General features: G+C 43.7%; 1 long non-coding RNA gene across 1 annotated transcript; it reads left to right on the top strand.

Moving 5' to 3' along the window:
• The first annotated feature begins 329 nt into the window (after nt 1-329).
• On the top strand, nt 330-1997 carry LOC109309254. The gene is made up of 2 exons (XR_002100856.1): nt 330-523; nt 933-1997. It is a non-coding gene; the product is annotated as an uncharacterized LOC109309254 (long non-coding RNA).
• Nucleotides 1998-2293: the final 296 nt, after the last annotated feature.

Here is a 2293-nt window from a genome sequence, read left to right as displayed (position 1 = left end):
AAATTAGTAGTTCAATACAGTTTAGAGTATATGACTCTAAGCTGGGGCTCTTCTGGATCCCCTTTCTTGATACTTATCTGTGCTTACCTGTACTTACCTGTTTATCTGTTTCAGATCAACTGCTTACCCATGCATTGTTCAGTGCTTCTGGTGGTGGTGTAATCTGTCAGCCTTCATGTGTGGGATATAACGTTATATCACAATTGTATATCTGCGTGTATATGTTTCTCAATATCTATGTATTTATATTTTGTATATATTAATACATTTGTACATAGTTAAGTTCATAGAATGTCCTGACTTGGCTCTGTATAGGGGAAGGAGGGAAGCTGCATGTAGCCAGCAGTCGTCCACCCACCGCACACCTGCTCTGCTGACATTTTTCTTCAACTGGAGAAGGGAGTACATACCTGAGTACACCCCGGCTATGTAGAGCACAACCTTTTGTGAACTTGAGCTCCCTTCATTGGATGCTGTGAAAGGACAAGAATCCACAGACTGGAGACAGCATGTCTCCATAAGAGTCCATGGGACTCTTTAGCCTGGAAAAGCACAGGCTCAGGGGTGATCTGATGGCCACCTATAAGTTTATCAAGGGTGACCACCAGGATCTGGGGGAACGTTTGTTCACCAGAGCGCCCCAAAGGATGACTAGGTCGAACGGTCACAAACCCCTGCAAGACCATTTCAGGCTGGACACAAGGAAGAATTTCTTTACTGTCCGAGCCCCCAAGGTCTGGAACAGTCTGCCAGCGGAGGTGGTTCAAGCACCTACATTGAACACCTTCAAGAGTAAATTGGATGCTTATCTTGCTGGGATCCTATGACCCCAGCTGACTTCCTGCCCTTTGGGCAGGGGGCTGGACTCGATGATCTCCTGAGGTCCCTTCCAGCCCTGATGTCTATGAAATCTATGAAATCTATGAAATAAGTTAAGTCCCTCCTACAATACCGAAATTAGGACAGAGGATTCTTAGACGTAGGCATCAGACATTAATTTTCTAGTTCTACCTGTAGGTTCTCCAAGCTAGTCAAGGTCTGTGTGGGCTTGGTTACACATACCTTAGTGATTCAGTATTGTTATCACTCATGATTCTTATGAGTTTTGTGGTAACTAGTGTTACTGAGAATGTCCTGAACTCTTCATTACCCTAACCATGGGATAACCCTGCTTCAGCTGCTGGAGGGCACTCACAATTTCCAGGAATAACCCTGGTTTTCTCAATTGTGTCTTGTATTCTACTAGGGAATTGCAGACCTTCTTGGGGAAATGTGACAGTGTGGTACCTTCTATCCCATGCTATCCAGAGGTGGCTGGGAAGGGAAACTCCGCATCTTCTGTTTGCAGTGGTTTTTAAAGAACTTGGACCCATTTTTTTGTTATAATTTTTTTGTCAAAAATATTCTCAAAAAGGATCCCAGTAAAGTCCACAAACCTGCACATTTACTAAGAGGCTGTTTCAGTGCACCAGAAATGTTGAGAACCAGCTGAGAGTGTTTTTGAGAGAAATGTCAATAAGAAATTGATTAAGTAACATCACTAATAACGGCACCCTGAGAGTTTTCACTGAAAAATATCATTTTAAAAAAGAGATATTCTTCACCAATAAGGGTTTTTGGATCTGTCAAGCACTGACCTGCTCTAATTCCACTGTACTGTACAACCTCTATACATCACAAGGCAAGGGGCTCATACCAGCAGACATCCCCACACAGAACTCCAGGGCCATTACTAAAATATTAGTTGGTTTCACAGGACCAGGACCAGAAGTGAGCAGTCTGACAAATGATATATAGAGTTGGAAGAGAAGAGAAGAGAGAGAGCCTGAATCATCCTGAACCCTCCCAGAGTAGTGAAACCACAAAGGAAAATGAAAGTATTTTATTGCCTCTGTTTGAAGTGAGGAGCTACAGAAATGAGCAAACACAAGATTGTTTTGCTTTTCCTCACAAATGAACACCACGCAGAGCCTAATGGGATTTTAGATTACAAGATTTTTTTTAAAAATAACCACCTCCACAAATACAGTTTTATGAGGTGAAATAACAGATGTGCAGCAGCTGAGAGCACACGTCTTTTTTGTCTTCCTCTGGGAGGACTTCTCAAGCACAAACCACCACCTTCACGTCCCCCTCCCCTCATAGTCATGCTTCCAGGTGTGGAGAACAGAATAGAAAGCCATCCTGGTCCCATCCCAGCCACTTCGTCCAGGCAGCTTTTGCCAAAGAGTTTGGGACCCCTGAGCAGGAAGGCTCAGCCCGCTGACTGGGCCGTTCTGCTGAATTTGTATAT

This window comes from Crocodylus porosus, unplaced genomic scaffold (assembly GCF_001723895.1).
Source record: "Crocodylus porosus isolate Cpor-Errol unplaced genomic scaffold, CroPor_comp1, whole genome shotgun sequence".
Lineage (NCBI taxonomy): Eukaryota > Metazoa > Chordata > Crocodylia > Crocodylidae > Crocodylus > Crocodylus porosus.
The sequence above is the reverse complement of the archived record's forward strand: the minus strand, read 5'-3'. Positions and strand labels throughout refer to the sequence as shown.